Below are 7,397 nucleotides of genomic sequence, written 5' to 3'. Positions count from 1 at the left end.
GTAGCCATTATGATTTCTTGTTCTGAATTTATCCACGGGGTACTCAAAATGCTGATCTGAACTAACAACTATAATTCAGCTTGAACTTGGTTTTATATTTGTAAATCTTTGCCGGTTTGAAATAGTGGCAGTGCCAGAACTGGAGAAGATGGGGGCTCCTTAATGGTCTACATGGTTAGAAAGGATGAGGAGAGTCAACAAAATATGGTTATGCAAGAAAATCCTGAAGAACTTGAAGGTGTAAGCTGGAGCAGTTGGTTTGATTCGTATGTAGAAAAGGCTAAAACGAACGAAGTGTCTAACAAATAATAGAACCATCAGTTGCTGATGGAATTGATCAAGAAGACTCTGATGCTGAAGTCGCACCTTCACAGGAGTCAGGATGATGTTGAATCTTGCTTAAAAAAGCTTGGCATTGGTCTATAGGACGAGTATAATAACAAAGTCAAAGATGCAAAAACATGGAATAGATGGTCCATGATGGAACTGTTTGAGGGGCAATGAGCAATGTATGCCTCTTCATGAAAAGTATGGTACTTCCCTTTCCCCCTTTTGTTGGTCGATGGACAATTGACTTTGTAGGTTTGTTTAGTTAACTCAACGCCTCACATTGGATGCTTTTTACACTAGGACCAAGTCATTCCGATGATGCTTCATCTGGAGAAGAGATTTGAGACTGTAAATTAGTTTATGTTCTATCTATCTCCAGAAGAGGCTCACTTTTCTTTGATATGCCAATCCATCGATTTCTATGTTGACAAAATTTCTAGAAGGTAAATTCTCTTAGCTCTATCCAGGCTATGGCCATCCTCTTAATGTGAAAATAACTTAAGAGTATATTTATATTTCCTTATGAATTGTTTCACTTTTTATTGCTCAGAGTTCAATCCTTAAATATAATATCTACCAAAAAAGATTGGATTGTATTATGAGGTACATGTTTGATACAATTGATGTTAAACCCCTAAAATATGTCGCCCGCAAAAAATAAAAATAAAAATATGTATGGCCCCGTTTCAACCCACGGGCAGTTAACTAGTACAAAGTGTAGAAATCATACACTTCCCCAGCGAGTCAAAACTCGTTCCTCCAAAAGACCGGATTATCTGCAAAAGACCGGATCGTTTTCTCCAATGCCGACGTGCGGTCCGGACACGCGTTCTTCCTGGAGCAGCAGCACCAACTCGCACCCTGCACACCAACAACAACCAGAGAAAATCCATATCTTGCATCAGGAGGGTACTCGACCATGTCTGTAACAGCCACAAATTTCTGAAAATCTTATCGGAAGTGCCGTATGAGATACAGGTAAATCATAACTGCATGTATTAAGTATTAACATATGCTTAGTTACAGAAAGTGTTCCCTCCTGTACGTTTTCATCACTATGAACGCCCTGTTTAATAGCTCCTATGCATTGTTTTCAGACGCAGCACACACAAAAATCCCCATGTGTGCTCCAGGGTTGTTTTGCAAATGCTAAGTTGGCGTTCCATCATACAGGATGACCCTTGCAATCAGGCTCAGACACCCACCACAAACCTATAACCCTGTTCCCTCTGTTAATGCAACCAAACTATCTGAAATCGACACCAAATTTAACAGGCGGCGGTTTGAAATCCAAAGAATCCTACACTGTCACCACCAATCATACACACTAAAGCAGGCAGCATAATCTTGCAGACCAACTAACCGAATAGCAACCGGTAAATCTGTACAGCACCACTGAACAAAATGGGTTCAGATTCACACCTTTTTCCGCTAGCCTAGGGCCTGCGGGTTCACCGTTCAAGCCGACAGTCCAGACGCCGGTGGAGGATCCGCTCCCTCCGCCGCCATCCTCCCCTGCTGAGCGCAGATCTGGCCATTCGCGCTCCCTGCTTCCACCATCGATTGCTGCTACTCCACCAGCTGCACTGGCACCAGGTATCTCAGTGGCTCCAGGGGGATTTCACTGTCGTTAACCTCCTATAGCACTGTCGTCCTGACGACGCACAAACCAAAAAGAGGATTCAGTCGCTACAAGAATCCAATCAACGATTCGCACAAACACCCTCAAGCATCTTAGAAACGGCCCCTCACCTGCGAATGGGCTGCATCAGGAATTCCATGGCCGCAACGAGGGCAGCTTACTCGGACTGAATCGTAGAAGTGGGTGTAGTGGATGGACGACGACAGCTTCCTCTGCCGCCAGCTCTGTTCTTGGGGTGAGTGGATGGACTCGGCAGCTCCCACCGCTCGCCGTAGCAATTAACACCTACTGTACCTGGGATGGACGGAAAAGGTACTTTCCTGAACCACGGAACAGGACGTCGGGCAGCTTCCAGGTCCACGGCTCAACTCCAGGAGCGTTACGGCGGCCGTCCGTCCTCCGTTACATGGCCCACCGCCCAGGTTCATTGTCACGCGTAACCATTCGCTTACTCGGATAACCTCCCGACCGCACTGGCCCGCAACATTGAATGCATCGTCTCGGATGAACGTAAACGTAGCGACCAGATAACGCGCTCACCTGCGCTCGAGCGCAGAAACTCCGCTTCCCTTCATGTGCCTTTTCTTTCTTTATCTTCCTTCTCTTTCAGTAGGAGACATCAGAGGTCATACAACGCACAGCTGTCTGAAAAACAACTCAGCACGTCAGCTAAATTTCTTGCATAGCTATGGCATGAAAACAAAATTTGTAAAAAAAAAGAGAGAAAGCCTTCAGGCAAGCATTTGTTTGCAAAATAAAATGGGAGCCTAAAACATTTGAAACTAATATTATGTATGAATATCATGAAAATGAGTTACCAACTTCTCTGAACAGCTAGGTATAGTAGGAAAGCTCATAATCAAGTTGTGATTATTATGACTTCGCGAATATGTACATATTTACATAACAAACACCCCACATCCAAACAGGAATTGGAATTGGCTTTTACTTGATTCCAACCATAGTTTTCAATAGTCGGCTATAGCTCCGCTATAGCCCGCTATAGCCTTTTCAGCAGGGTGCCGCTAAATAGTCGCCTTCATAAATAGCCGCTATAGCCTGCTTTAGCCTGCTATAGCTGATTTGGAGGTCCGGCGCTATTTTCCATAGCACGCTATTTAAAATATTGATTCCAACTAGAAATTACTGCTTCAGATCCTCTCAAGTTAGCAGATATCATGTTCTGGTACGTGAACCTGATGGTGCAAACACGATTAAGTCTTCTAAAGATGAAACTTCACCATAGCATTACTCTCCAAGGATAAGTATCCTGTTTGGCGGATGATTTCTTGTCTTTTGCTTTCCAGTGGTGTTGTCGTTAGGAAGGCCAATCAGGATAATGCCGTTAGATTTTACCGGCATGCTGTTAAGTGTTAACTGCAGTGAGGGACTGCCGTTAGATTTTACCGGCATGCTGAAGCATGCCTTTTTTTCAGGTCTTGTACTAGGCGTCCACACGCCAATTTGACTGTGGTAAGATTTTGTCATCGAAAATGAAATCCACTCGTATGGCTATACGAAATAATGATAAATACAAGTATATCGAGCTTGAACTACTTTAATACTCTTTCTCATGCGAGATTTATTATTATTCATGACCTTTACAAGGGAATGGTAGCCTCATACATAAGTTGGTCAACTAACGGGATGACATGACAGACAACAAAGCAAACTACGCAGATTTATCTTTTCCTTTATATCCCTGTGACCACTGACTGCAGCAAGCAAAGAACCTGATGATGGGTCCTGATGTGCAGAAGCAAAGAATTCACAGCTTTAGCTTTTGAGAGGGAAAGCAAAGAGAAAAAGCAAAGCATACGCATGGAAAGCAGGTAATGTATATGCATAGGCATGGGCCGATGTTTCCCATACTATCTAGCTAACCTTGTATCCATTCCTCGATATGCGAGGGCGTGCAACTTTCAGTTTGCTTCTGTGGCGTATGAAGGCTTGTGCCACCGCAGCAATTAACCAAGGTAACTACATCAATCCTCTGTATACAGGGCCGGTCCTGAGATTTTGGGGGGCCGGGGCGAAACCAAAACTCGGGGCCCTTAGTATAACCAATATTGTAAATATTGTAATAATAATGACTATGTGTGTATATGAAATGTTACCAATAAACGCTTAAATGCATGCAAAACAATATACATATAAAATAATTATACATGTTACCTTTTAAAACTTCTATCATTTCTCAATGCAAAGTCACTTATGAAGGGGTCGGCGTCAATCTCTTTCAGTAAATTCGTGTTGCTGCATAATCTTGGCAAGCCATTTAAACTCTCTTGAGTCATTGTTGATCTCAAATAGTCCTTCAATAATTTTAACTTTGAAAAGCTTTCTTTCAACGGATGCGATAGTTACATGCACTGTAAATAAGATGATAATTAAGCTATGGACTATAGAGGTACTAGGATAAAAATTGAATTCTCTCACGTGCTCGAAAATCAAAATAGCATACATTGCACTATCTGAGAAAGCAAGTTTCATAATCTTTACTTAAAAAAAGGCAACACTGGATGTTCTTCTACACTAGCAGATTGTGTATGTGCACTTGTTGAAATAACTGTAATCCCAGGACAAAACTTACATTTTTATCACCGGTATTGATGTCAACATTTCCTCTTGTTCTCGTTCAGCATCCCCATCAATTTGTTTCTCTTCCTCCACAACAAGTCAACAACTATCGTAATTCACCATCTAAGTTCAATCAAGCACCAGTATTACTCTTGAAATTTTATCAAGAGCGCATATCTGAATGTATCAAGTCATCCACACACTATCTTTTTTCACTGTGTTGGAAATAAATAAATAATGGAAGCAAAGGTTGGGGAGTACTACCTTGGATGGATCCAGCTATGCATCATATATGAGGATAAAATTACATAATAGTAAGTACTAAACATATAGGGAGTAGAGATTGGGGAGTACTACCTTGGATGGATCCATTCGGCTTTGGTTGTAGGGCCTTCAGCGATGAGCCGATGACGCGATGTGGACTTGCCTCTGGCTGCAGCACTCGGCGAATCGGCGATGTGTGTGTCTGCATGTTCAGTGCTCGAGGTGGGAGAGCAAAGCGGCTTCCCGTACAGAACCGGCCCCGGGAACAGAAATCGGCATCGGCGAGACGGCGAACTGGCGATCAGAATTACGAATGATATTCGAGAAAAGGAACATGACGATGTTGCCATGTTTATTATCGCAAAAAGGAACGGCGTAGGATCTGGGATTGATTCATAAAGGAATAGGAAAAATCGCTATGTTTGCGCTTGACTGCGTCCCACGCTTGGTTACTTCCCTGGGCCACGGCCCATAGTTTCCTTAGTACTAACCTGACTGCACACTTGGGGAGGGCCCCCTGAACTTTGGGGGCCCGGGGCGGCCGCCCCCCCTGCCCCCCCTCACGGCCGGGCCTGTCTGTATATATTAGCATATCTTCAGATTGATTAATTGCTTCTCGAAATTTACACCTTCCTTTGAACAAAGCATCATGTTATAACTTCTCCAAATGATGCCGTCCATCTCTTGTGCTTTATTTAGGAAAGGAAGGAAATTGGATCCCGAGAATGCTGTAGACTGATCTATGGGTTAGAGATTCCAAATGGAGCTGCTGAGGTTTGAAGGATTGATTTGATTCATCATGCCTGCACCGGAGGTAGTCCATCACACACCTCGAACTTCAATGATTAATGATGCAGATTTGTAACTTGGTTTCATTAGCTAGCTACTGAGTAGTGAGCTAGAACTTCATTAGTAGTATTCATTCCTAGGAACTTTTCCAATTTTAGTCATGCTGCGCCTTGTAGGACATGCTTCTTCCGGTGATCCGCCTCATCTTTGAATGCCTGCCTTTCTTTCTTAAGGCATGCTTGCTCGGAAAAAACCGACGATGTCCCAGGTACACATTCTTCTTGTATTTGTCCAAATATATACTTTCAGTCTCATGTAAACAGTGTGTGCATGCGTTGTATCCCTTGTTTCTTTGTCCTGAAAGGTTACTAAGAGCAGGTCAATGATTGATGGTTACAAGCAGCAACGCTCGTAGGTCAAATTCCTGCTGTTTATGCCCATCCCACACACGTACACCTTTTTTATCCCACAACTGTAAAAGTTTTTCAAATAATGGCCTTAGATACACACATCAATGTCGTTGCCGGGTTGCTTAGGGTCTTGGATTAGCACTGGCATCATAATGAACTTCCGCTTCATGCACAACCAAGGAGGAAGGTTATAGATACATAGAGTCATGGGACAGGTGCTATGGTTGCTGCTCTGCTCCCCAGAAGGATTAATGTCATCTGCACTTAAACCAAACCATAAGTTCCTTACGTTACCTGCAAAGTCAGGCCACTTTCTTTCGATTTTTCTCCACTTCGAGCCATCAACGGGTACTCCCAACATCCCGTCTTTCTTACGATCTTCTGTGTGCCATCGCAACAACTTGACATGCTCTTTTTTTAATAGACGTTTCAATCGTGGTATTATAGGAGCATATCACATCACCTTGGCAGGAACCTTCTTCCTGGGGCGCTCACCCTCAACATCACCAGGGTCATCTCGTCTGATCTTATACCGCAATGCACCGCATACCGGGCATTCATTCAAATTCCACCGTCAACCCGAAACACATCAGTAAGCCCTGATCCTGCCACTACTAGGGAAAAGCTTATACACAAATACTTACTAGTAGCGCGGGTTTATACCCCTCACTACTGCTACTTACTAGTAGCGCGGGTTTTTACCCCTCGCTACTACTAAGTTGATAGTAGTAGCGCGGGTTTTTAACCCTCGCTACTACTAAGCGGTCTCTACCGTGCCCCCCGGGACATGCCATAGTAGTAGAGAGGGTTATAAACCCATGCTACTACTAAGTAGTGGGTTTTCTAACAGCCCAGAAATCCCCATCTCCTCGTCCAAATCACTCCTCTCCCCCATCCCTCTCCCCCTCTCTCTCCATAGGCTCTCCCATGGCGCTCTTGCCCAAGCGTGTCTCATCCTCCATGGCCCCCAACAAGGCCGTCGCCTCGCGCCGCTGGCATCCAGCAGCTCGCCGGTCTTCCCCCTCGCCTCCCGCCACCACACCGGAGCACCTTACCATCAACGAATAGCCAAGATGCTTCCTCCATCTCCTTCCTCTCTCTCTTCTTTCTCTTTATCCCTCTGCCCTCTGTTTTCACTCACCCTCCCATGTGCGTGCCCGTGCAGGTCATCGCCATGGACGACCAGGAGCTCGCTGCCTTGGCTGCGAAGAGGAGCCACACGCTGCCTCCTTGCTCAGCCATGGATCTGGGGCCTCTACAGCAGCTGGTGCTGGATCTCGTCTGCCTCTGCCCTTCCGCAGCTCCGACGACCCCTAACGTCGCTGGATCGAAGCATTGCTGCCATTGACAGCACGCACGGGATTGAGATTTTTTTGGTTTCA

At 44.7% G+C, this 7,397-nt stretch overlaps 1 long non-coding RNA gene across 1 annotated transcript in view; it reads right to left on the bottom strand.

Annotated features, from left to right (window-relative positions):
* LOC119322039 overlaps positions 1-2,302 on the bottom strand; it is a 4,346-nt gene extending 2,044 nt beyond the window's left edge. Inside the window, exons 1-3 of the long non-coding RNA XR_005155359.1 lie at positions 2,083-2,302; positions 1,753-1,984; positions 1,061-1,191 (exon numbers count right to left, since the gene is read on the bottom strand). This is a non-coding gene — a long non-coding RNA (uncharacterized LOC119322039). The remainder of the gene's footprint in view (positions 1-1,060; positions 1,192-1,752; positions 1,985-2,082) is intronic.
* Between the last annotated feature and the right edge of the window lie 5,095 nt (positions 2,303-7,397).

The sequence above is a fragment of the Triticum dicoccoides genome, chromosome 6B (assembly GCF_002162155.2).
Source record: "Triticum dicoccoides isolate Atlit2015 ecotype Zavitan chromosome 6B, WEW_v2.0, whole genome shotgun sequence".
NCBI lineage: Eukaryota > Viridiplantae > Streptophyta > Magnoliopsida > Poales > Poaceae > Triticum > Triticum dicoccoides.
This window is presented reverse-complemented; position numbering and strand designations above follow the sequence as displayed.